This window comes from Gekko japonicus, unplaced genomic scaffold (assembly GCF_001447785.1).
Source record: "Gekko japonicus isolate JY-2015 unplaced genomic scaffold, Gekko_japonicus_V1.1 scaffold1168, whole genome shotgun sequence".
In the NCBI taxonomy this organism is placed as follows: domain Eukaryota; kingdom Metazoa; phylum Chordata; class Lepidosauria; order Squamata; family Gekkonidae; genus Gekko; species Gekko japonicus.
This window is the reverse complement of record NW_015174876.1, coordinates 341,682-369,277: the sequence shown is the minus strand read 5'-3', so window position 1 is coordinate 369,277 and position 27,596 is coordinate 341,682.

Genomic DNA, 27,596 nt, shown 5'->3' with positions numbered 1-27,596 from the left:
GAGGCAGCTGTTTTTAATGTTGGGTGTAAAACAACATTCAAAAGAACACTTTCTAGAATCTCCCAGTGTGAAAAATGGAGGAAAGTGAAGGAAAGAGACGGAGGTTAACATTCTTATTAAGTTTTTAAAAATATAAGGGTAAGGAAAGAGGAAGGGGTAGGGGAAAAAACATATCTAATGATTATCTGCATGTAACTTTCCTCTACTTGTCATTTCATATTATACACAGATAAACTGCGAGGTTTAAGAGTGCATAAAAGTTTCTTCATATTATAGTATTAGGAAGTTCATGTCTTTATACTTCTCTCTTATCAAATTATAGAATGGAGTCCATAGTCCAACAAAGTCTTCTTCCATTTGCCCTTTTAACACCGAGGTCAGCTTGTCCATTTCCACACTTTCCATAATCTTCACTATTAGATCATGTTCAGTAGATGTTGATGGAAGTTTCCAATAAGTTGCAAATAAGATTCTAGCTGCAGTTACTACATGAATTATAAAATACCTTTGATTTTTGTCAAAGTTCTCTGGTATACAATTCAATAAGAACAATTCTGCCACCACATATGATAAAATGTACCCACATGTTTTTTGCACTTCCAACAATTATTTGATATATTTTTATACATTTTAGCTAATCTGTCTGGTGTTAAATACCATCTGTAAAGCATCTTATATAAATTCTCTTTAAATGCCACTGATTCAGTTATTGTCACATTCACTTTCCATAGTTTACTCCACTCTGTAAGATCAATATTATAACCCAAATTTTGCATCCATTTCACCATAAAGTCTTTAACCACTTCATCTTTCATTTTCTTTTTTTTCTTTTTTTAAATCCCTAGAGGGATATTTTTTATTTTGCAAATACTACAAATTCATATTTCATTAAAAATAGAGATGGAGGTAAAAAATTTTAAAAAACCCTTTCATAGCTCTTCCTCATTGGGCAGTTAGCTCAGATATTTATTTAGGTATTAGGTTTATACCCCATTTTTATTCCCAACGAGAACGCAGATCAGCTTTTGAAACTATTCCCCCCCCCCCATTGTACTGACAATGGCAGCCCTATGAAGTATGGTGGGCAGAGAGAGAGAGAGTGACTGGCCCCAAAGCTTCCATGGCAAAGGGAGTATTCAAACCTGGGTCTCCTAGATCCTAGCCTGGCATTCTAGTAACCATACCATGCCAGTTTGGTGTAGTGGTTAGGAGCGTGGACTCTAATCTGGAAGAACCAGGTTTGATCCCCCACTCCTCCACATGCAGCTGCTGGTGTGTCCTTGGGTCAGTCACAATTTCTTTCAGAGTTGTTCTCTCATGAGCAGTTCTCAAAAGAGCTCTCTCAGCCCTACCTACCTAACAGGGTAACAATTGTGGGGAGGGGAAGGGAAAGGAGATTGTAAGTTGCTCTGAGACTCCTGTGGGTAGTGAAGGGCAGGGTATAAATCCCATCTCTTTTTCTTCTTCTCTAACTGCTGTACTACACTGGACAACCAGTGCAGGTGGCAGGCCCGAACCTAGGTGCTTCCCAGCCTTCATTCTAAAGTCTTCACATCAATATGCTAGTAGTGTAGGTGTGTGGAAAATCACAGGAGGCTCCGCTTACAGTTTGAAAACCTTACATATCAGAAACCGACTAGCTACCTCAACTGCCAGATGTGCGAATAGACCACCTGATTTTCATTTAAATTGTTTATGGACAATTGGATGAAACCACCTTCTTCTTCTTCTTTTGAATTTTTTGCTGCCTGTGTGACTTATATCTAACATTAACAGGAATCTAAGCAATGGCTGCTCAGTGTTCTTAGCCCCAGCTGGCCATCTTATAATGAATCCTTCCATGCTGTTTTAATTTCGTTATATACTGAACTTCTGGGGGACTTCTTGAGTTCATTTTAAACTGCACTTTGTTAGGTGGATTTCCCTGTAAGCATTCCCATTCCGATGGGATCACTATAAAATTCTCTTCACAGCACCTGTGATGATTCTGTTTTCTTATTTCCTTCTGATAACATTTTGGCTAATGGACTTTGTGTATTTACCCTGCTTCTGTGGTTTCCCAGTGGTTGTTATGGCAACTGGAATCAACTCTGTTGTCCAAACATTGTTCCAGTGCATTATGCAATTTTATTTTGTGTCTAAGACTAGAAAATGACAGTAACAACAACAAAGCTTGTGGGAGCTTTCTCCAGTTTACCAAAAAAAAAAAGTTTTTGCCAACAAAGCCTGATAATTTCATTCCAAATCTGATCCAAAAGTGACAGCTTACTTTCTACATCTCTCTCTCTCTATGTGTGTGTGAGACAAATTACTAACTTTGGAAATCTTTTATTGTGAAAATGTAGAATGAGAAAGAGGTTCTTCCAAAATAGAAGTGTATTTCTGTCTGTGTGTATGTGTGTTTAGTTTTTTAACCGCAGTACTCCTGAATAAGCTCCATATAGTCTGTAATTAGAGTTCAAGGTACATTTGTTATGGATATCACTTTTGATCTATAACATTCTTCAAAGCTATATTTCTATTTAATAGTGTGCTATTTAAGTGTGGAGCTGGTCAATATGGTGGAGAAAAATCATAATCAAACAAGAGAATTATTAGCATCTTTATTTACAATAAACTCCCCTTCAAATATTTTTCCAAAAAATGTCTCCTCACATAAAATGTATCCAGTTCAAGATGGTTGGCTAGGTTACCTATATCATGCATAAACCAAGATTCAGATTGCCTTCTTCCATCATGAAGGTTTCTCTGTGACTTTGGGCCCATCTCTTAGCCTAATCTACCTTATGCTGAGAGGATAAAATGGGAGGGTGGAGGAAGCAAGTACACTATTCACTGAAAGAAAAATGGGATAAATCTAGGGTTGCCAACTTAGGGTTCAAAAGTAACTGGAGATTTGAAGGTAGAGCTTAGGAGAGTAGGATTTAAGGAGGAGAGGGAGCTCGGTAGGGTATGATGCCATGTATTTGCTGTTTGGGGTGGGGTTTCCCCCACCAGTCAGCTGGCCAGTGGCAGGCAGAAGCCACAAAAGCGGGGGATCCCCCACCCCCATCTGGGGAATGGGAACCCTATCCAAGACTGAAGTCATGTGGCTGGGTAAGACTGGGACTGTGGGGGAATTGCAGCTTATGGCTCTGGATGGGGTCCAGCTCTCATTAGTGGACTCCATGGAGGGTCTGGATGCATGCCTTTCTTAATTTGGACAAGCCGGTGCCCACAGTTGCAAGGCAGGCTTTTTTCAATCTACACCAGGCCCGTCAGCTAGCCCCCTAGCTGTTTCAGCCAGACCTGGCCACAGTGATTCATGCCACAGTCACCTGCAAAATAGACTGTCACAATTCACTCTATGCAGGGCTGCCCTTGAAGGCCCTTCAGAGATTTCAGGTTGTTCAAAATGCAGCTACCAGGCTTCCGGCTTGAACATCTTGGTCTTCACATATGCAGCCTGTCTTGAAGCAGCTGCGTTGGCTGCCTATTGGTTTCCGGGTCAAATTCACAGTGCTGTTTTTGACCTTTAAAGCGCCAAATGGTCTGGGACTGTCATATCTGAGGGACCACCTCTCCCTTTACAACCCCCCCTCTGCCGCTGCAGTTGTCATCTTTCAACCTACTGCTGGTGCCAGGCCCTTCGGTTGCATGTTTGGCATCCATCAGGGCAGGGGGTTTTTCAATTGTAACCCTGTCCTGGTGGAATGCTGTCTCAGACGACCTCCCTAGGTTCTGCAGGGCCTGTAAGGCTGAGTTTTTCTGTCAGGCCTTTCTTGGTTAAGTATATTTTGGGGGCTTAATGTTGGATCCAACTTATCAGTTGTAAATTGTTTGCTTTTTATACTCTGTATTTTATACTGTTTTAACTATATTACCTTTCTTTTTATATTGCTGTGAACCACTCTGAGCCCCACTTTTCCTTCTGCCTTCAACTTTTTCCTAGCATTATTGTCTTTTCCATTGACTCCTGTCTTCTTATAATGTGATAAAAGCATGATAGCCTCAGTTTAGTCATTTTAACTTCTAGGGAAAACTCAAGCTTGATTTGATCCAGATCCCACTTATTTTTACCTTTTTGGCATTCCATCGTATCTGTAAAACTCTCTTTCAACACCACATTTCAAGTGAATCAGTTTTCTTCCTATGAGCTTTCTTTATTGTCCATAATGGTGAATACCATAGTATGAATTATCTGGAACATAGTATCCAGCAAGACTTCCTACACTTAAGGATCTTTTCCAGCTCCATCATAGCTGCCTTTCCAAGTCTCAATCTCTTTCTGATTTCTTGGTTTCAGTCTCCCTTTTGGTTGATAATTGAGCCAAGGAATAGAAAATTATTGAGAAATTCATGTATTCAGCTTGTTTACCTTTAGCTATTTAACCAGCAACCAGGCACTGGCTCAATTTATTTATTTATTTATTTATTTAATTGTATTTATACCCCGCCCTCCCCGCGAACGGGCTCAAGACTTATGGAGTAGCACTTTGGGGTTTGTATATGAACAAATTCTGCTGGTTGGATTCAGACAGCTTTTTCATTCAGTCCCACTTAATTCCCCTTCTTACTCCGGCACCCATCACACATGTCTTTTGTGCAAGCAGGTCCCAGGATATTGCTATCAAACCAATTAACCCCTGATATTAGCCTTTTTGGTGGTCAAAGGGGACCCTCTCTACCCTTTTGTACCAGCAGAAAAACTGGTTGGAGCCAGCCTGTCATTTTCTGCCTGGATGGGTGGGAAAGAATGTTAAATATAAAGAAAATATACCAAATGTTTACAAGATAATGTTTTAGATCCAAAGATTTTCTACTATTTTCCCCTAGTGAGGACTTTCCATGATGGAAGATGACACTCACTTCCAAAAGGAGTCTTCAGATCCAGCTTTATGTAATGTATGAGGTAATTTAACAAATTAATGTTGTAAACAGAAGCCCCCCTTTTGTTGTAAGTATGTTTGTCTTGTGTTTGTCTTGTATGGAAAACATTTTTTTAAAAAAAAGATCCAGCTTTATGGGCTAGTGCAATTTCCCTATGTTTTAGGCTGCATATTTATGTTCTTCCTGGAATTAACATCTGGATGTTGAAGTGGAGTTATTTAATTCATGGATCTCTTTTAAGAATGTTCGTATAATCAGTAATTTAGTTTGGACTTTATCAGTTACAATGAAGGAGTAATTCCAAATATTCTGTCCCATTAGGCTTTCTTAGGGCTGTCAGCCTTCAGATGGGAGAGTGAAGGGAGAGGGACAGGAAGGTAAAACAATAAGAGTTTTGGCCAAATCCTATAGCCTCATATTGTGATGCTGATATCACTTCTACGTAGTCACCAGAATTGACATCATGTAATTGGTGCAATGTTGTTTTTCCAAGTATCTCCCACTGCCGCCTCCAGGCCAGGTCTCCCTGTAGAGTTTGGAGTGAAACAGAAGAGCTGAGCAACTGAATACGAGGGGTTAATTGGTTTGATAGCAATGTTTGAGTGACAAAGAAAGCAGCACAGACATGGAGTTCTGTGAGCAACACAAATCTAAGTAAGAACATGGTCTGCCTTATCTAAACAAGTATAATTATCTGTCAGTGTTAATTATTGTGCTGTAGGTTTATATTAATGGAATCCTATAAATTAGGCTTTCCTGCCTATGCCTCTGTCTTGTCCAATTTGTATGTAAACCATCTCCCCCATGTTTAGAAGGACACTGTCTGGAAGATTTAAACTTTATATTTGGGGGGGGGAGACCACAAAGGTTTTCTAAAACTGAAATCAATAAATACTGCTCAGAGTAGATTTTATGTTCTAAGCAAAGCACGTATTATTTTAAACTCCCTTGCATCAAGTTTGGATAATTTTGCACAGTCCTTAGAATGCCCAGTGAAACTTTGTGGTCATCTTAAAATCATCCTTGGGATGGATCAAGCTCATTCTCCTAAGGACTTTTTAAAAAAGGACTTAAAAAAAAACCCTCAGATTTTTGTGCTGTAAATTAAAAAAATAAACAGGAGTCTTATGACATCTTAAAGATTTCTAGCATAGGCTTTTGAGGAATAGAGCAAATTTGATTCCAAAAAAAGTAAAACTTGAACCAGCTTTAATGGAGGGGTCAGCTGATTAGAGAACAGCTGTTCCATTTTTTAAGCTAGACGTATACTAAACCCATTGCAATATATATCGCATGATGTGTGCATATCATTAACACATTTTGGTTATTTGTGCCTTGCCATGAAATCTCATTCAGTGCTCTAGCACATCCAGAGTTTCTTTGGCTAGCCAACAGAAGAAAAGACATCCAGCTTGTCAGTTTCCTAGAGGCAGCTGATTGGCCACTGTGTCAACAGACTGCTGGACTTGATGGGTCTCTGGTCTGATCCAAGTCGGCTCTTCTTATGTTGTCAGATTGTGCCACAGTCAGGAAAGGGTTTTTTATCTGACCATTTTTAGGCCACTTTTCTGTCTAAAAGCAGCTTACATAGACTTCCAAAGTACAAACAACCAATTTAAATAGAAAATAAAGAAAACAAATATACCTTGGGTGGCAGAAGATGCGGTTTAAAAAACTAGTACCTCCGAGGTACTAGTTTCCGGAAACCGCGGGGCAAGGGTGGGCATCTGATCGCATTTCCGGTGGTAGTGGCATCAAGCGCCCGCCCATGTCCCGTCAAGGGTTTTTTCCCCCCAAGTCTCCAGGATGCGCAAAAGCACCCAATGGTGCATGCACACAAGGAGGAAGCGGCGTTGGCCACAGAAGGAGGAGGAATGCAGGGGGGAGCAGCCGTCGTGGCGAACCAGGGTGCCCTGCAGAGGGAGTGGCAAGGCCGAGCGGAGAGAGGCAGGCGGGCGGGCGGTGCGGGGGGCCCGTGGCGCTTCACTCCAGTGGGGGGGCTGGTCCTTGAGGGTGGGGCCAGGTTTCTCCGCCATTGGGGGCGGCGAGGGGGTGTCGTTCCTGGCCATCAGCGTCGCCTCCCGGTTTTGACGGCGGAGGAGGAGGAGGAGCACGCGTGTGGGTGGCTCCGTGAAGTGCCTTTCCAGACCTCCAGAGCAGAGTTGGGAGGATCTCCTGGACCACCCCGGGGGCGGGGGTGTCTGTCCCGTCGGCCTCCTCGGCCCGGCCTCCAGTGCCAGTGGCCCGCGGGACCCGGTGCCCTTCCGCAGGGCCTGTCCAGGCCACGATGTCCTGCCGGCCATTCAGTAGTCCTGCTGCTGCCTAGCTCTGATTGGCACCTCCCCATAACCATGGGACCTCCACGGGACCTCCACGGGACATCTGATCATGCAACCACACGTTATTTTGCCCCAGGGCAAACAGCCACGCGTCGTCCCCCCACATTTTCTGGCCCGTGTGACCGGGGCCATAATCTCCAGCCTGCAAACTGCCAATTTCTTTAATTGGTTTATTTAAAGTATGTATAGCCCTCTTTTCTCCTGATCAGTGGGAGTCAAAGTGGCTTATGTATGAGTGTAAAGTGTCATCAAGTCACAACTGACTTATGGTGACCCCAGCAAGGAGTTTTCAAGGCAACTGAGAAGCAGAGGTGGTTGGCTATTGTCTTCCTCTCCAGAGTCTCCCTTGATGGTCTCTCTTCCAAGTAACAACCCAGCTTAGCTTCCAAGATCTGACAAGATTGGGTTTAGGGCTGCCAAGTCCCCCTGGGGGGGCGGGTAAACCTCCGCTTTGGAGGCCCGATTTCCGCCGTCACGGAATCGGGCCCCGGGGGGGACCCCACCCCGGCGTGCCTGTCAGCCGGAGGTGATGTGATGACGCTGGGCGCGCTGGGGGCGGGGCCACAGCTATCTGAGGGGAAAACTCTATGTCTAAGATGGAAGCGTCATCCAGAAAGCACTGTAGCTGTATCGCCACCGCCCTCTCTATAAGTTTGCCCAAATATGGCAATATTTGGCCGATAGTTGGCCAATACAGCTGGGTCCAAAGTAGGTTTTTTCAGAAGAGGGCAGACCATCACTTCCTTGAGTGCCCTCGAGAACTGCCCCTCAGAGAGGGACATGTTGACAATCTCCCGTAGGGTACCTCGCAACCCCCCCATGGCCCGCTTTAATGAGCCAGGAGGGGCAAGGATCCAGGCTGCATGTGGTTGGGTGCACAGATACAAGCAGTCCGTCAACTTCCTCCAGACTGAGCGGCCCAAAGTAATCCAAACCCAGAATTCACTCACAGTTTCATTTATCTGCAAAATAGCTCGCAAATACCTCACAGCCAATATCCAATTCACTAATATTTTGTCTGCCCTGTGGCAGAGTCGTTAAAAACTGAATCATCCTAAACAATTGGGCTGGGCAAGATCCATGCCCAAAATGCGCTCTGATGCTGTTGTTAATCAGTAAGGAAGACGAACACAAAGCAACAACACAATACAAAGCCATGCAAAAAGCAAAAACAATTTTGCCAAAAGATCAGTCAAAGCAAGACTCAGGAGAAACACCCAAAGAGCCCCTAAACAATGGGGGGGAGTGTTCCCTCTAAGCTGAGTTAGTGTGAGCTAGCCCACAGTTTTTTAGCCTCCAGCTCACACATTTTTGTCTTAGCTCAGGAAGGATGGCTCCAGAGCAAACTAATTTATGCAGTAGCCAAATCATTCACTCAGAACTTCTGCGGGCTAGTTAGTAGGAACTTCTGAACATCTTCCCATAACAGAAAATCCTCTAGCCATACTCAGGCTAAGGGCTAGCTCAAAAATAGTGTTTACGTTTCACAGTACTGAATAATTTATAGTTTTATACCTAAACATTTTTATATGCAAAAGAAAGCTGCAGAATGGTAACAATTTATCAAAAACCACCTATGCTGTAAATGAAAGATTAGGGTGGCAGTTGCTTCCAGATTTGCTGTCAACTGCATTGCAATACCCTATAGATCAGGGGTGTCAAACATGCAGCTCAGGGGCTGGATCAGGCCCCCGGAGGGCTTCTATCAGTCCCTCAGTGAAACTGGCTATCTTCTGTTTTTTCTTCTAGTTCTGCTGCTGCTGCATCATCGTAAATTTGCAACTTACAGATACAGACGTGAACAGCATACCCAAGATTACAACAGCACAGACATTTTGATGTAATAATTCACAGCAAGGGGTGTCAGTTATCAGACAGTGTTAAATAAACAAAATATTGCAAGAGTGCTAATGTTTTAAGCATGGTTTTATTTTAAGTTAAAAAAAAAACCCTTTGTGTTTGTGTCCTTTATAAAGTTTATATCTTTGCTACCTGGCATTACATTTTATGACACACATGGCCCATCCCAACGAAGTCTCATTTATGTCAGATCCAGCCCTTATAACAAATGAGTTCGACATCCCTGATATAGTGTTATATCATGGCAAGTTGTGAATTTGGTGATGTTCCCTTATTGAACTGTTTAGTTATTCTCCCCTGGTCCCTTAGGGCCCAAACACATGTGCTGTACTTTAGTTTCACTTTCCTCTGCTGGTTGTTGGCTTTTGCTTTTGTTCCAATAAAACTTTCAATCCTTTTGGCATGGTATGCTTGTGGAATTATTACAGACCACAACTGTGTTAAGGATGGTGTATCTGCTGTCTTCTTTGTATTATGCATATTGGATTAATTAGGCTGGATCCCAATGGTGATTTACTCTAACAGACGGCTCTTCCATTAGTGAAACAGAACTTCCTTTGCCGCCTCCTCCTGCAGCCTGAGAAACTGCTCTTGGGTACCAGAGAACCCCCCAGGAACAGCATGGAGGGGGTGAATGGGAGGTCTGTAGAGGAAAGGGGAACTGGCAAAAAAAAAAAAATCACCCTGACTGCTGTTAGCAGAAGTTTTTGTTAGGACCCAGCTCACACTGAACCATTCTTGGATTTCATTTTATTTCCTTGTTAACTTTATCTTTTCATAATAACCTTTGATTTTAGCAGTTAAAGCTTAGTTTTCGTAGAGTGGAACTGACCAAACCTGCCAGGAATTGCAGTCTTATGAAAATTTAGTCACAATATTTGGGACAGATGTTACCGTCCATGAATTTTATCACCATACAAATTTATTGCCATGCAATATGTGGTTATTGCTAAATATTTCTCTAGATGGTACCCAAGTGGTCATCCAGCATTTCAGGCAATGGGCCTAAAAGGGTCAAACTAGCAATATAAAAGAAGCAGAATGGGGAACATAGCTTTAAAACTGGTTTCTCTTGCCTGAGGTATTTCAGCAATGGTCAGAGTGATAGACTTGTAAATATGTGCCCTGGGAATTGTGCTATGATTGAGTTATCGTTTTCAGCTAATCAGCTGGAATCAGTTTCCACCAAATTTTCCCTCCACCAAACTCTATTAGACTGAAGATAACTGTAAGATGTTCTCAAGCTGACAACAGTTTATTGGAATTTTACAGCTATCAGAAGGTAAATGAAGGTAGCACCACTTCCTTAAAAAAGAAAACAATATATTAAGTCCAGCAGAGGTTTGACCTCACTATGATCCATTAGATTTACCTGCCAGCTACGTTCTAAAGTGGGGTGGAATTGCCTCTATCATAGCTGAGAAACACACCACTTTGTCTGGCCATACACTTAGAGTTGTAATAATACTGGGCTCATTTTTCAGCTCTGAAAAATGAACAGTGAAGCTGTTGTCCTTTAAAGAGGCAAAATGAATCAGCCATTAATAACAAATATCTGACACAGTGCTTAGCAAAGCAGACAGACTGGCAGCTCAGGATGAAGAGGATGATGACAGTATTTGAGTTGATAGGCCTATTGAATTTTGGACATAATGCTTATTTTTAATGCACCATCTAGAAAGAGTGTAGGAGCTAAAATCGACTATTACTAATAGTGCCTAACAATCAGTGGGCTGGGTCCTGGCAGTTTTTTTCACTCAAGGTCACCTCATTCACTTCCCTACTACCGCCCCCTCCCAAATGGCTTTTGTCCATTCAGGTCAGCATACCCTTTGGTTGGTCAAAAGAGACCCCCCTCTCTCCTTTTTCACCAACAGAGAAGTTGATGGTTACAACCCAGTATTGTGACTAGGATGTTTCAACCTGTATTCCAACCTCCCCCCCCCCCAGTGCAAACTGAATGTGAGAATTTTTTTTAGTTTTTCACCATTTTGTTTCCTTGCACAATTTCCCCCATAAAAGGTAGACATTTAACCATTGTTTATGAAGCAATAAATCAGGAGTACACATACAGCATGTACAAAGAATTACATTATATGTATAAATACCATACACATTATTAAAACTGTATGACATGTACACAGTACAAAAGAATCAACAGAACCAACAGTGAATGCAGAGAATGGAAAAATCCAACAAACATATAAACAAATATTAAAAGAGATGCTACTGGAAATATTCAAACAGAAACTAAATAATCATTCTGAATAATGGCTACTTTGCTTTATAATAAAGTTACATTATCTATAGTCCTTACATGTTAAGTAGAGATAACAAAGATAACATACAATAAATATGACTCTGTGATGTAAATTAAGAAAAGTACCAGCCTTGTAATGCTGCTACCCTGTAATGAATCAACGAGCATCCAGATGAAAGCCCATTTCATGGTGAATCTTCCTCAGAAGATATTCTTAATAAGTCTTCCTCTGTGGTTATTTCACTAGCATTTATAAATCAGCATTTATATAAGAAGCAAGCCAGTCCTTTAATCTTTTAATAATCTGGTGCAAAGCCTTCTGTTCTAACATTAGCCAGCACAATGACAGGCGGTCATTTCCTCAGAAAGCACTTCTTTTTTAAACTTTTACTTGATTTTTATCCTGCCCTACTCTGCAAGCAGGCTCACAACAGCTCACAACATGTAAATAATGACAGGCGGTCATTTCCTCAGAAAGCACTTCTTTTTTAAACTTTTACTTGATTTTTATCCTGCCCTACTCTGCAAGCAGGCTCACAACAGCTCACAACATGTAAATATAATTTAAAAGATTAAAGCATAATATGATAAAAGATTAAAATTCAATTCTATACATAAATCACAAGATGGCGATAATACAATTAAAGTGCTCTCGGAAAGATTTAGCCCTTGGATGAGCACTAAACTGACTGATTTTTAAGAAGTGGCAAAGAATTCCCACCAATCAGTACACAGAAAGTGTCTGCGCACAGCACAGGTGAATAGCATGGGTAGGTAGGGTGGGGGGTGGCCTAAAGTGTTGTCTGCCACCTCAACCAAAGACATGGCAGAACAGCTCTGTTTTATGGGCCCTGCGGAATGGTTGTGAGTCCCACAGGGCCCTGATCTCAATTGGGAGGCTGTCCCACCAGGCCGGAGCCAGACCCGCATAAATCCAGTCCTCACCAAACTTGGAGGCCAAGTAAGGAGAGTCAGCTGGAGATCCCCTGCGAGTTTGGTGTCTCTAGCATGCCAGGGGGTCATTCTACCAGGTCATGATCCTGTAAAAGTTTGTGAAAGTTCATGGTTTGCGAACTGGGCATATCATGAACTGAACTGAACCACACTTTCCTGGTTCATGCCCATCCCTAGGTGTTGTAACATCTGACAATACTTTCCTGCCTTTCCCCTCATATTGCTGACCCTTGTCTGAGTTGCCCATTATGGAAGAATGCATGAGTCAACAGACATCCTAAAGGGTGGCCCTTTGTTCTTTTGTTACTTGCTTGACCAAGGATACAATTATATACATACTTACCTGTTAGTAAGCATCACTCAACATAGTGAGACATCTGAGTAAACATGCCTAGGATTGCACTGTTAGCATGCTATTGTTGTTATAGTTTATTATTAAATTCAATTTTCAACTGCCCTCCCCCGAAAAGACAGGGCTCAGGGCAGTGTACAATATAATATCATATAATACATCATTAAAAACAAGAACAAATGAAACACAGAAATCAGCCTGAAAGATGGCATTAAAGTTCCGGTAGTGCCACTACCTCATGGGGAGGCAGGGAGTGGGAGTGCCAAGAAGATGGAACCATTGCTGTCCTCAACCAAACACCTGGTGGAATATCTCGCCTTACAGGCCCTGCAGAACTGCATCAAGTCCCTAGTCAGTGGTTCCCTGTTTTCATTGGGCCTTCCAGAGAGGATGTGCTTCCTCTGCTGGCCATCTTGAACACGAGAAAGGTGTGGTGATGAGGAAACTGGGTGGTGTGGTGTGCTGTGGTGAGGTGAGGTGCGGTGACGAGGAGATTGGGCCAGCAGCTCTGCCTGAAAGCAGGCAACCCTGTTGGTGCACAGGACAAGACTCTGGAGCTTCTGCCCCAGATTCTGGTTTTGAGCCCTCATCTTAGCAGATACTTACTACTTCAGTGTCTCCTTTAAACAAAGATTATTAATTTTAGCAGCTTTTCCAACCGCATTGCCTCACTTGTGAGAGGCCACTGACTGTGCACAAAAATCAGGCAACATATTGAAGATATCAGCATCCCTAAGAACATAAGAACATAAGAGAAGCCAGTGTTGGAGCAGGCCAATGGCCCATCTAGTCCAACACTGTCACACAGTGGCCAAAAATACCAGGTGCCATCAGGAGGTCCAGCAGTGGGGCCAGGACACTAGAAGCCCTCCCACTGTTGTCCCCCCCCCCCAAGCACCAAAAATACAGAGCATCCCTTGCCCCAGACTGAGAGTTCCTATCTATACCTTGTGGCTAATAGCCACTGATGGACTTCTACTCCATATTCTTATCTAATCCCCCCTTGAAGCTGTCCATGCTTGTAGCCACCACCACATCCTATGGCAGTGAATTCCATGTGTTAATCACTCTTTGGGTGAAGAAGTACTTCCTTTTATCTGTTCTAACCTGACTCCGAGATCTCTCTCTTGGTCAGTCTCTGCCAGTTCAGACCCCATCAATGTGTGTTTATATTTAGGATTTTTGGCTCCAATGTGCATCACTTTGCACTTGGCCACATTGAACCCCATTTGCCACGTTGACGCCCACTCGCCCATCCTAGTTTTTAATCTTCCTGCATTGCATCTGTGAACTAATTGTCAGAAGTTCTTATGGCATGTAATGTTTAAATGGCATAAAAATTATATGTATGCATAAATGAAGGTGTAAGGTGGCATAAGAATTATGTATAAATGGTTTAAAATAAGCAAAGATATATCAATGAATGCATATAAAATAAATTGATCCAAACTAATGATAATATAGGAAAGCAGAAAGGAAAGGTAGTGGCTCTGCCAGCTCATCCCTGCAGGCCCCTTGCTGCAGAATGGGAGGCAATAGAGCCCATGATCACAGCCATGGCAAAAGTCTCAGTGGCAGAACACAAGGTATGCATGTAGATTGTATCCCCAGCATTTCCAGCTAATAACGATCTGAGGTAGCTGTAAAAGCTCTCTGTCTTTGAGCTGCCAATCTGAGTAGCCTTTGGATAAATGGGCCAATGATCTGGCTTTGTGCATGAGGGAATTTTGAAGTTTTGAGATGTGTGTGTCCATCCGTGTATGCAGAGAAACGTGATCATGGTCTGGTATAAATGAAAATCAATTGATAAATAACTAGGGATGGGCATGAACCACATTTTTGCTGTTTGATTCGGTTTGTGGCCAAACCACAAACTGATATGAACTGGAAGGTTGGTTCACTAACCAAACCAGTTCATATCAGTTTCTGATTGTGACACCTGGTTTCTGCTCCTCAACACTTTCTGTGGGGAGCAGAAAACAAAAGTTTCCCCATGAAAAGCACCCAGGAGAAGAAAACAGGCATTTAAATGGCTCCAAGCCATTTAACCCCCTTTTTTTTGTTCTCTCCATGAACCACCTGAACCACCAGAAACTGCCTTAAAATTCATGGAAGTTCGTGGTGGCTCTTCAGTTCATGAACTTCTGTTGGCGAACCACAAACTGCCCAAAATTCATCATGAACTTATGTTCATGAGCCGGTTTGTGTCCATTCCTACAAATAACACTATTCATAATAGTTGTTATAGACCAGTGGTTTGTAAATTCTGTTCCTAGTAATAAAAAGGGCTCCATTAAAGAAAACTTACAGTTCCTGCTGCTTCTCTCTTGAAGCTGTTGTACGTACAACTCTTGTACTTGAGAGCAGACCAAACCTCATCTCAGTCTCCCATTCTGTTGAGCAATGATCCAGCTTAAAGTTGCAACAGTTCCTGGTTTAGACATTCTGACCAAAGTTTAAACATTATGCATGTACATTGGAAACATCAGATCTAGTTGGAAAATGAGCATTGGGAGGCTGTATTGAATTACTTCAGAGAATAGAGAAAAAATAAATGGATCAAAGAGAGAAAATAAAAAGTTTCAGTTTGGCATTTTTATTATAAATACTACAATCAAGATTGTATTTCACTCTTTCTCCCAGCAATTTCCTATTCTTCCCAGTCCTGAAATGATGCAGACTTATCATATTAAATTATTGCTACATGGCTTTAAAAACAACCAGAATTCATATTATTGCACTAGAGCTTTCCTTTAAATAAATAAAGCATCCCTCAACCATGTTAATATATAAAGTGTTCAAAACTGAGTAGCAAAATTGTTTGATTCAGAACTCGTATAATAATTATTGCCCATCGTTGTATTAAATTGTCATAACACTTTGGCGCTGATGCATTTCTAGTTATGCTTTGTTTTCAGGACAGGTTCCTTCCAGTTGTTCAGGTAATACCTTATGAATGCAATAGAAACACTTAGAAAATGTGTGGAAAATATAATGGAAAAATATAGATTCAGTGATGAAAGAGCTCCATCACATCTCACTGTGACAGATGGAAAACAGTTTGGTGGGCTGCACCACAATCACATTCGAGTCCTGGTATTTTGCCCCATTTAAACAACAGGTCTGCACAACTGCCAAAGCCTGTTCACATTCTATTAGCTGTCTTCCATACTTTACATGGCAAGTCAAATCCTGAGGGCATCTCATTGGTGTTTATCAGGTTCTGGATATCAGGTGGAACTGATTGCATCCATGTTCGCACCCATTCATCCCCTAGCTCAAAATTATTGCTGTTCCTTTATGTTTCTTATTCAGTTTACTCGTTTTTTGGACATAAATATGAAAAAATCAGATTCAGAGACAGTCGTCTTAACAGTTTTTAAAGTTTTGATTGGTTAAAATCTCTAGTTGGTTTATTTAATATCAGAATTAATGCTAGCTGTATTCATTAATTAATCTGATAATCATTCTCAATCATGTCAATGGGAACATACATTTTTATATAACTCCCCCTCCCATGTCACACACACAAAATTATTGAGATGCAATTCTTAGGGGTTGCACATTTTGCCCAAGGTATCCTCCCTGCCAAATAGCACGCTGTCAGGACCCCCAGCGACAACAGAAGCACACACTTTCAGGAAAGGTTTTACTTTATTGAAGCTGAAGATGCATGGACAGGAACACTGTTAGGAATGAGGGATTGACTAGGCGCAAAATGGTTATAGTACATTCAAAAGAACATTACCCAATTACTACGGTTCCCGCGCGCGCCGTTAGGCCTGGGAACTAACTGCTACCCAAAGCAAAACAGGTACGAGCTTCCCACGGCTCTGCCTGTCTAAAGCCAAAGCAATGATCTAAGCAACTCCTCCAGCGGCCTTGAGCGATACGCAGTGCAGGCTGCAAGTGAACTATCGTTAGCAATGGGGAAAGGTATGCGCATCTGTGGAGACAGATGTATGTGCATAGGAAAAGTGAATTAACACTTTGGCAGCTTGCTGACACATGCAGATAGATGAAATGATCCCTATGAAAAAGTCAGTTAAAAATCTCTCTTGCACGTTGGACACTGGGAATAGTGGTACTGTTTTTCTTTCTTTCTTGGTACGCACAAGTGGCAGGTGGAGGTCTAACTTTTCCCCAAAGAATAGAAAGTTCAAGAAAAGGGGACTAAACTCTGAATGCTTACACCCTGGCTTTAGCTTTCTGCATTGTTCTCCCAGCATGGCTCTAATATGGATGTCAGGATGGATGGGAAGAAAAACACTGAAAGCACTAGATTTCCTCCTCTGTGGACTGTTGGTTCTTTGGGAACAGCCCTCCACCCCAGCATTTTCTACAGGTGAAAAGGAGTAGTGGATGACTGTATATTTTTCCTGCTGGAGCTAATAGCCACTGGGAAAGACAATTTGTATAAGGAAGTCTCTGGCAGATAGTAATGACAATGGCCCATTATGCACACACATCTTACTGCAGTTTTCAGAGCAGTAAGCCTTTAATCTTGACTTTGGATTCTGTGCCTGCCTTGCACACCATTCTTTTTCCTCCGGTATATTTGTTTTGCAGCTACAATTTTTTAAAAGCACACTTTTCTAAATCAGGGTGGAATGTCACTTGTATAAGCTGTGCAGTAGTGTCCAGCAAGAACCTTATGGTTCAGGTTTTGTGCATGCATTTTACCATTAGTTCATTGAATGAACCAGAACAGAAAGAAACCCAAGCAAAGGGGGAAAACCCAATGTCGAAACTGACTAGACTTTTTTAAAAAACTGACAAGCAGCTGAAAAGTCCCATTTTCCATACTGCCAAGCACTAAGGGATTCTCTGCTGTGTTATCAGCCACTGTGAAAAAATGGGAGACACATGATCTCATAATATGAGGCAACATGTTGAGTGTACAGAATGCACGGTAGAACCCACTGGCATTGCAAACTGTGATCAGGGTAGGGAAGGTCACATTACATCTCAGGTTTGATCAGAAAATTGCCCCCACAAAATATTTTGGAATCTACACCCTCCCACAGGAGAAGGACCTCTTCTACACCCTCCTTCCTTGAAATACCTGGGACTTGCCAACAAGAGAAAGTGATTTTCTAATTTGATCCTGCACACTGGTCATTATTCTGTCAGTTTTCTAGAGCATGTTCTGTGTGGATTGCACTCTATCCTCCAAATGGATCAGTCTCAAGCAATTCTTAAGTTTGGCAGTTTGCAGAAGGTCCATGTTGCTCAGCTGCCATTTTAATGTTAGGCTTCTGGAGACTGCCAAAATGGTCCCCCTAACTTTGTTCACTAAAGCACTAAAGGGAAAAATATTTTCAAAGCTTTTGGCCAACCTGAAAAATCAGCAGTGGCTGAACATAGTCTAACTCAAACAGGACACAGTATTTTGTTCCAAGACACTGAAAGGTTGGACAACACTTTCAATTACCATGTCAGATTACACAGGGAAGCCATTGAAATTCACAAACATAAACATAATTTCAACAGGAAAGAAGAGAGTTTAAAAATAAATAGGACATGGCTTCCTGTCCTGAAAAACACAAAAGGCTTTACATCAGACAATAGCACTACAGATAAGATTAGAATTTCAACAATCTCCTCAGGAAGCAGGAAACCTCCTCAGGAAAGCTCCTCCATTAGCATGTAAATAGCCTGGGGAACGCCTACAAGACAATGACTCAGCCCTACCCACCATCTGGAGTAGATACAAATTTACTGCCTATCATTTTCTTCTCACCTTGACACAGAGAGTAATCCATCTTTCTGTGTTTATACCTCTGAGGATGCCAGTCATAGTTACTAGCGAAACATCAGGTTCTACAATGCCAAGACCACGGCCACACATCCCGGAAAATCTACAGCAACTAACTTTAGGCTTTCCATCCCAGTGTCTCTATATCTAATGCCAATTTCATTCTGCACTGATGATTCACACACACACATTAAGGGGGAGTGGGACAAAGCTTGGCGGCTGCTGCTAGGGGAGGGAGAAAGCTTGATGGGCCGAGTTCAGGCCTTGCCGCCGGTGCTGGGCGGGGGGAGGAGGGAGAAGGCTTGGAGGGGCGCAGGCCTCTCTGTGGGTGCCGAGTACGGGGGGGCAGGGGAGAAGGCTCACCTGCAGCTGCTTCCTTCTCCTCCTTTGGAGCTTCTCCTCGCCCCCCCCCCGTGAGTATCGCGGTTCCCCCTTCTTGTCAATATATCTAATTCTCAAGGTGGCCCCAGTTGTGGATACTTAAATCTGGAGACTGAGGCCATGGACAGACAAGACAGGTCTTTATACAAACCTGAAAAAAGCCCTAGGTTTGCAGAAAAATCTGAAACATTTTTAAAAAAATGATGGGGGGTTAACATCTTAAATGCTAAAAGGAGTGCCGGTGGTTTTTCAAAACAGATTGCCTCAGTGGCTGTTGCTAGGTAACCACAACAGTATTCAAGCCTTCACTTATGTCCGGAAAAGATAGGAGGAAGGGGAGGGGCCCTTTCCTTTGGCCTTTGAGGGAAGTGTCATTGAGGCCAGGCCTGGCAGCAGCCATCAGGCAACTTGCTACTATGAGACTTGCATGACTCACCCAGTCCCAACAGCTTGCTACTGTTCAACAGCAGCTACCCCCATGGAAGCTAGCATAGTGATGAGAGTTTCAGACCAGAATCTGGGAGACCCAGGTTCAAATCCCCACCCTGCTGTGGAAGCTCACTTGGGGTCAGTTGCAGCCTACCATACCTCACAGAATTGTTCTAATGATAAAACAGAGGAGAGGAGAGTGATGAAAACTGCTTTAAGTCCCCATTGCAGAGAGACGTGGTATATAAATGAAGTAAATTATAAATACAGCTGAAGATGGGAGGTAGATCAAAGATTCACATCTTTCCCAAAATTTTGTTCTATTTTACCCTACATGTGAGGCAGTTATTGCAGAAACAGGGAAAAGAACAAGGTGGGGGAAAGGGACCAGATAATTCGAAATACAGTTTCAAATCATCAAAACAGTTGGCCAGTATCTGTTATTAGCTGCCATTTCTATGAAAAAAAAGTTTAAAATCCAGACCCAAAATATTATGGCATATAATATTGGCAGATATATATTAGATCGAAAAGGCATACTTCCACAAAACCTAAAAAGGGAGAAGAAAGTAGATTAAAATCAGGTCACCGCTTCGTAGAGCGATACAGGCTACCTTAATTGGTTTGTGTCACTGGATGGAGAATAACAGCAGTATAGTTCCGAGTAAAATACTTCAGCAAGTAATTACCATTTTCAAGAAATGGATCCAACCTGGCTCCCCTAGAGCAGCTGCAGGAGAGAGCCTCTAAAATAACAGAAACAGCAGGCTCTGGTGAAGTAAGACTGTTTACCCAATCTCATTCTTTTGTGTGTGTGTCAGCTCCCTACATACACACATACCGGAACATGACCTGAAGGAAATGAGGTAGAAAGAACTGTGCAAACTGTTTAACTTGCAATGCGGGCACAAAGAGGCTTGTCCACTTTGCATTAAGAGGAATGAGGGTCATTCTTGGTTATGGCTTTCACTGAGCTTATGCTGCAAAACAGGAGACTAATGTCGGACAGTAATGATACAAGAATGGCTGGACAGTTTCATGCCCATAGGTTGTTTCCTTTAATTGTGGCTGTGTTATTGCACGCTGTAAGCAGAATACAATGTGCATTCACCATAGGAGGAAGCGCTGCTAGCACTAAGGGAAGACAGAGCCTTTGACAGAGTGTTCACGCAGCAGATTACTGTGAATGGCTTCTATGTGGTATTTAAATGGGCTGAATTTGCTTGCACAACTCTCAGCGTAATTCTTTCTGGAGACAAGAAGAAGCCATGCAAGTTGCTCTATGGATGCCACTGCTCTTGGGTCCACATGCATTATCATACTGGTGGTATAGCCTCCCCCTAGCAGGGAAGGAAGGTGGGAAGATCCTGCTAGCTGGCTAGTGGCAGCTAAAGAACATCAAGTTGGGTTTGATTCTCCTCTGCTCCAGACATGTCCTAAGGCACAAATCAAATGGAATTTGTACTTCAGCCCTTAGCCTGAGGGTTGTAGCTTAGAGCAGGGAGGAAGATCTGCCAAGGGCAGGGGGGAGGAAGTCCTGCTCTGCCTCTCTGCTATTTCTTTGTTTGTTTTTCTTGCATTTATCTTTTTGTATTGCAAACCATCTTGGGTCCCCATAGGGAGAAAAGCAGGGGTCAAGAATCCCCAAAATTACAAAACTGGGGGGGAGAACACTCACCAGTTCTGGTATCTGCCACCAGCACCCTGGACTACCCACACAGTCAGAAGCTAAGGGGAAAGCTTCTAAACTTACTGGGATTTATTAAGAAAGTCAGCCCTGCAAGGTAGACCACTTGAAGAATGCGTTTCCACAACAATTAACCTGGTAGGTGGACTCTTAAGGTCTAAAGTTCTGCAGGGCCTGCAAGACAGAGCTCTTCCACCAGGCATTTGACTAGGGAGCCGCACTTAATAAACATAAGACCCTGTACCCTAATACCTTCTCTGACAGTCTGTGCTCCGCCCCATGAATTGGACTGAGATGTCAGTCCCAACATCAAATGCTGACTGTACACTTACTGTAAATGATTGCTACTAATATGTCGCCACTATGATACAAACGGCTCACTAGCACTTTATGATGATGGATTTTATATTCATATTTATATTTGCATTGTTTTATCTGTGTTTTAAATAAATAATAAAGTACTGGAATAGGATTGAGGTGCCTGAAGCACAAAACACACCAAGTATAATCAAGGGATGTTTATTAAAGTGTGCAAGAATATTTCAGAAGAACATAGCAGTGAGAACTAAAACAAAAAAAACTACATTTAAGAGACTAACTACACCAGGGGTGTTGAATTCATTTGCTATGAGGGCTGGATCTGACATAAATAAGACCTTGTTGGGCTGGGCCATGTGTGTCATAAAATGTAATGCCAGGTAGCAGAGATATAAACTTTATAAAGGACCCAAACACAAAGGGTTTTTTTTACTTAAAATAAAACCATGCTTACAACATTAGCACTCTTGCAATATTTTGCTTATTTAACAGTGTCTGATAACTGACACCTCTTGCTCTGAATTATTGCATCAAAATGTCTGTGCTGTTGCAATCCTGAGTATGCTGTTGTACAGGATTAAACCCCTCAGGCCAGGCCAGGGATGAGAGGCAATCCTGTACTTTTCCAGTACATTAAACAGCAAACCCAGAGGTAGGCTATACCCTCTCAGGTTTTCAGAACAATATGCCACCAGAACCTCTTTTCACTAGTCCCTGCCTTTCCTAAGGGAGAGATTCCAAACCCTTAGTTAGCATCTGGGACTTAACACAATAGCAACTCAATCAGAGATGCACACTTTTACCAAGGTAGAGAATGTGGTCAGGGTTAGCCACCAGATTTAGACTTGGAACTCAGGTACAACATCAGAGACCATCTAGAAACAAGAATAATTTTTTATTCAGTACAGAGCTTAACACAGACTACATGAGTTACGAAAATAACAAAGGCTAGGGCTGTTTGCCTTAACAAACAATAAAAGATACATATTTACCAAGTCAGGATATCATCCAAGGGTTCAAGATTATCCATTTTGATAATCCAGTTAGCACCAAGAGATTTTGAGTAGGAATCCCATTTTGTGCAAGCATGCATCCAGTTCACAAAGCCAACCTTTGTCCCTCAAGGGCTGCATTTCAGGTGCAATAAAACAAGCAGAGAGAACAGGAGCAGAGAGCAAGAGCTAAGAGAGAGCTCATTCCCATAGTAATCAAACAATTATAGCCCAATTCCAGTCACAAATTAGATGTGGCTATTAGCGAATTGCGAGTGGGCATGGGAGGTGCCCAATTGTTGGTTGTCATAGCTACGTGTGGAGATAGGCTAGAAGTTTGGAAACTCCTCCTGCAGTCAGGTGACACAACTCTAATTCCCTCTTGAAGCTGTCAATGCTTGTAGCTGCCACCACCTCCTGTGGCAGTGAATTCCACGTGTTAATCACTCTTTGGGTGAAGAAGTACTTCCTTTTATCTGTTCTAACCTGACTGCTCATCAATTTCATGGAGTGCCCATGAGCTCTTGTATTGTCAGAAAGGGAGAAAAGTACCTCTTTCTCTACCTGCTCTATCCCATGCATAATCTTATAAACCTCGATCATGTCACCCCCAGCCATTGTTTGTCCAAGCTAAAGAGCCCTACACGCTTTAACCTTTCCTCATAGGGAAAGTGTTCTAACCCTTTTATCATTTGAGTTGCCCTTTTCTGCACTTTTTCCAAAGCTATAATATCCTTTTTAAGGTGTGGTGACCAGAACTGCACACAGTATTTTGAAGAAGAAGAAGAAGAAGAAGAAGAAGAAGAAGAAGAAGAAGAAGAAGAAGAAGAAGAAGAAGAAGAAGAAGAAGAAGAAGAAGAAGAAGAAGAAGAAGAAATTGGATTTATACACCACCCTTCCTTCACTTGGAGTCTCAGAGCAGCTTACAATCTCCTTTCCCCTCCCCACAACAGACACCCTGTGAGGTGGGTGGGGCTGAGAGAACTCTGACACAAACTGCTCTTTTTCAAGGACAGCTGTGCCAGAGCTTGTGACTGACCCAAGGTCACATCAGCAGGTGCAAGTGGAGGAGTAGGGAATCAAACCCGGTTCTCCCAGATTAGAGTTCGCACACTTAACCACTACACCAAACTGGCTGAGGTCCCTCTCCTTCCCAAACCCTGTGCTCCTTAGGCCCAACCCCCAAAACCTGCAGGTATTTCTCAACCTGGAGCTGGCAACCCTGGGGCTAACAAATAGAGCAGAACCCAATGTCTTACATAGTATTGCCTCCTAGCACTAGCATTCAGAAGATTACTGCCTCCGGGCATGGAGATACCTTCTAGTCCTCTTGGCTAGTAGATATTAATGAACCTATCTTCCACGATCCTATCTAAACCCCTGATAAAGCCATGTATGCTAGAAGATGCACTTGATGGGAAAGCTTTACAATCTGTTGGATACAGCTGCAATGTTTGAGATTTACTCTAGGACAAATGCCTTCAATGGACCTGAAGCAATACTTATTCATTCATACAAAGAGCTGATAACTCAATTTTGCTGGAGATCTAGCATATACTTCAGAACCCATGCTCCCTCTAAGCTATGGAGTCTTGTGAGCAAAAATTCTACTTTGTGAGCTACTGGCATGGAAGTTGTGAGTGAGCAATTTGGCTGCTGCATAAATTCGTTTGCTTTGCAGCCATCCTTCCTGAGCTAAGACAAAAATGTGTGCACCAGAGGCTAAAAAACTGTGAGCTAGCTCACACTAACTCAGCTTAGAGGGAACACTATTCAGAACGTGTGTGAAACCTGTCTGAAAACAACCCACTGGTGTCCTCTGTTCAACTCAGTTGCTATTCCAAAATGAAATGTTTGAGCTGTAAGTTTCTGCCTCAAGTGACCTCTCTTTTTCTTCACATTCTGATGCTAAAATGCTGACATCTTTATTCATAAAGTATGGCAGATGGTGTTGTAATGCAACAGTGCTTCTAATACAATTATTCTATCGCTTCTTTTCCTTCGTCTGCAGAGATACTGACCAAATCATGACTTTATGCTTGGAACAACCTTCTCATTATTGCCCAGCATAAGGCACCTAAGAAATGTCAGATCTGGCCCTGATGTGGCGTTCTTACTGCACATAAGACTACAGTTTTTAAAGTAAATTGGTGATCTATTTTGAGCAATGTTAACCAGAAGAGTGTGGGGAAAGACAAAGAAAGACCACAAAGAGTCTTCAATGGTTATTAGCTATCATGGCTTACGTTCAGAATTAGTATCTCTCTGAATGCCTGGGGGGGGGGGGAGGCAAAAAGTGGAAGATTTTTTAAAACTTGCATTCTTTATAGGCCTTTTGTGAGAATAGGATGATGCATTAAATAATCATTTGGTTGGATCTAGAAAGCTTCTTTTTATGGTCTTATAGACTGCTGGCAAAAACAGGTTGCTTACCTGTAACTGATGGTCTTCGACTGGTCATCTATGCATTCACATCCTTGGGACTCTAGGCGCCTGTGCTGACCCCGAGCGGTAACTTCTAAGCTCATAAAGGATCTTTTGCACCCCCTCCCTGCGCATGCCCAGGAACTCCACTGCACATGCTCAGGGCAGGGCTCAGAGATCCTGCCAGTTCCTTTTGACCACTGTCCAAACCCACACAATACTGTAGGCTGCCAGCAGAGGGGAAGGTTGGGCGGGTGGTGTGAATGCTCGAAGATAATCAGTTACAGGTAAGCAACCTGTTTATCTTTTTCATGATCTCTGTGCATCACACACTTGGGACTCCAGGCACCTGCGCCAACCCCAAGCAGTGACTTCTAAGCTCCTAAAGGATCTTTCCCATCCCCTCCCTGCGCATTCCCAGGAACTCCACTGCACATACTCGGGGGGGGGGAGGTGCAGAGATCCTGCCAGTTCTCTTCTGACTGCTGGACGGATAGGATGTTTTCCTCCATTGCTCCAATTGGTGAACTTCTCCTCTACTCTAGCTCTGTTCTCCTCTCTACACAATGAACTTACTTCTTTCTTCCTCTTTGGTCTATGTGGGGATTCTGCTGGCAACTGTTGGTTACTCTTAGAATACTGATATCCATTCTTATTTCCCTTCCTTTAATTTTCAGATCAAATATCATAATGTACATTACAGAGTTGTGCATACATGCAAACTCCTTCAGCTAATCTGAAGATCATAACAAATCTCTTTTCATGTTTTATTGCCATTTCAATTAACCAATGCTGCCTTTCCAGAGCTCCAGTACTCACAGACCTTGTTACAAACTTTGTTCCAAACCAGAGGCAGGGATTTTTCTGTAGTGGCAACTCACCTTTCCTACCTGCTTCACTTTTAGGCACCAGATGAATACATTTCTTTTTACCCAAGCTTTTAATAGGACGCTGGTCTTTTTTCAATGTTTTAATGTTTTCCAATATTTTCCAATATTTTAATTAGCTTGAGAATAGTTTTATGAGATTTGTTCACACGGGCTGGAAAACGTGGGGGGAGGTGTGGCAATTTGCGGCACAGCCATTTGCCGTGCGACAACGCAATCAGATGTGTTGGCGGCAACCCATGGTTCCGGCCCTCGGCGTGTGCACTGCAACGCAGACGGCTGGAGGGGAAAAACCATGCCAGCGTGATCACACCACGGGAGTCCAGAGGCAGCCCGTGGCATACCTTTGTTGAGATTTTTTTAACGTGCATTTTCGGCGGCATACCACGGGTTAGCCATGGGTGTGCTCCACTTCCCAGATGTTATGGTGCGATTGTGGCTGGAAAATCCACCATCCACTCATGACTCTTCCGCAGTAAATTCGCCATGTGAACGGGACCTAAATGTTTTATGCTGTTTTTATACTCAGGTTTTATGGCTCAGTTTTATGGCTCAGTTTTTTATTGGTAATTTTTACAATAAAAAAAATGATTCTGTCAAGTTTTAGTTTGAAAACCACCTCAAGCATATACCTTCAGAGGTAGTGTATACATTTACTTAATAAATAAATTGGCAAAAAAATCTCATATGGATATGAAATTACAACAGATTTTGAAAGAATAATCCACTGAAGCCTTTCCGTGAGAGAACATAAGAACATAAGAGAAGCCAATGTTGGATCAGGCCAATGGCCCATCTAGTCCAACAATCTGTCACACAATGGCCAAAAATACCAGGTGCCATCAGGAGGTCCACCAGTGGGGCCAGGACACCTACCACTGTTGCCCCCCCCCAAGCACCAAGAATACAGAGCATCACTTGACCCAGCCTGAGAGTTGCTATCTATACCTTGTGGCTAATAGCCACTGATGGACCTCTGTTCCATATGCTTATCCAATTCCCTCTTGAAGCCATCCATGCTTGTAGCCACCACCACCTCCTGTGGCAGTGAATTCCATGTGTTAATCACTCTTTGGGTGAAGAAGTACTTCCTTTTATCTGTTCTAACCCAACTGCTCAGCAATTTCATGGAGTGCCCACGAGTTCTTGTATTGTGAGAAAGGGAGAAAAGGACTTCTTTCTCAACCTTCTCTATCCCATGCATAATCTTATAAACCTCGATCATGTCACCCCTCAGCCATTGTTTCTCCAAGCTAAAGAGCCCCAAGCATTTTAACCTTGATGGCCCAAGTGTTTTAACCTTGAGGTTATGACCAGGCGTGGATTCAAATGGCTGAATGGCTTCCAAATAATTCCTCCCAACATTCAGACTGCATGAAGACATATACTGTAAGGAAGCGTCATCAATGGATACACACTTGCTCCATTCCTGTATCATGGCAGTTCCAAGAAGTGCTTGCTTTCTTACTTTCTCATAATTATGTTTAGGATTGTGAATGTATTTTTCTGTTCCCGAACTAGTCATACAAAAACAAAGATCTGTAAATTCATCTCTTGAATGAGCCAGGAAATGATATATAAAATACTGCCTACTAAATTCCCAATTGCATTTTAGTTTGTTTAAAGGGAGAAAGTAATTTACTGGTTTTACTGCTTCTTGGACAATCCTTGAGCTGGTAATTTAATTCTGCATTCATTTAGGTTGAATTATATGAAGGAACATCTGCAGCAACTCCTAACAATAACTACATTTCAAAACAATTAGGCAGTAATAACCAAAGGTGCAGGATAATGTCAAATCCTGATAAGAAAAAGAACAGAGGATTAAACATATGAGGCCTGAGAGCTCAAATTAAATTTGGACTTTAATTGAGAAAATGAAAACTTATGGAAGAGTGGGAACAGTAAAACTAAAATATTGTTATAACTGGGCAATGGCAGTGGACAATGTGTTTTATTCCTTGAGCTGCATATTGTGGAAGGCCTATATAAGGTAGGGTTCCCAGGTCCTCCCTGGCCACCAGCAGGAGATGGGTGGGTAGGGTTGCCAGATCCAGGCTGGGAAACCCCTGGAGATTTGGGGATG